Source organism: Eptatretus burgeri, chromosome 1, assembly GCF_056783735.1.
Source record: "Eptatretus burgeri isolate ZD-2024b chromosome 1, Ebu_testis_v1, whole genome shotgun sequence".
Taxonomy (NCBI): Eukaryota; Metazoa; Chordata; class Myxini; order Myxiniformes; family Myxinidae; genus Eptatretus; species Eptatretus burgeri.
The window spans coordinates 130,399,800-130,400,082 of NC_140961.1; positions in this window are offsets into that span (position 1 = coordinate 130,399,800).

The following is a 283-nucleotide window of genomic DNA, read 5'->3' on the forward strand; positions in this document are numbered from 1 at the left end:
ATGGCATTACCAGCACCCAGAGTGCTCTAGCAAGTTCTGCCAATTCCCCCGCAAGGTCAATGGTTGGTTTTCTCTGAAGTCAAAGTCCTGTGTTGGATCATATCTCTGTCCGCATGTAACAGCTCCTGCATGAGCCTTGATACCTGTTTGAAATATCAATGCAATACCCTTCTCCTCATCTTCCTGCACATATTTCTCTAATCAACCAAACAAAGGTATTTGAGCTGCTTTGCTTTGCTTGACATGATCAAGTTGTGGCATGGTATCTGGCACTGCAGAAAGT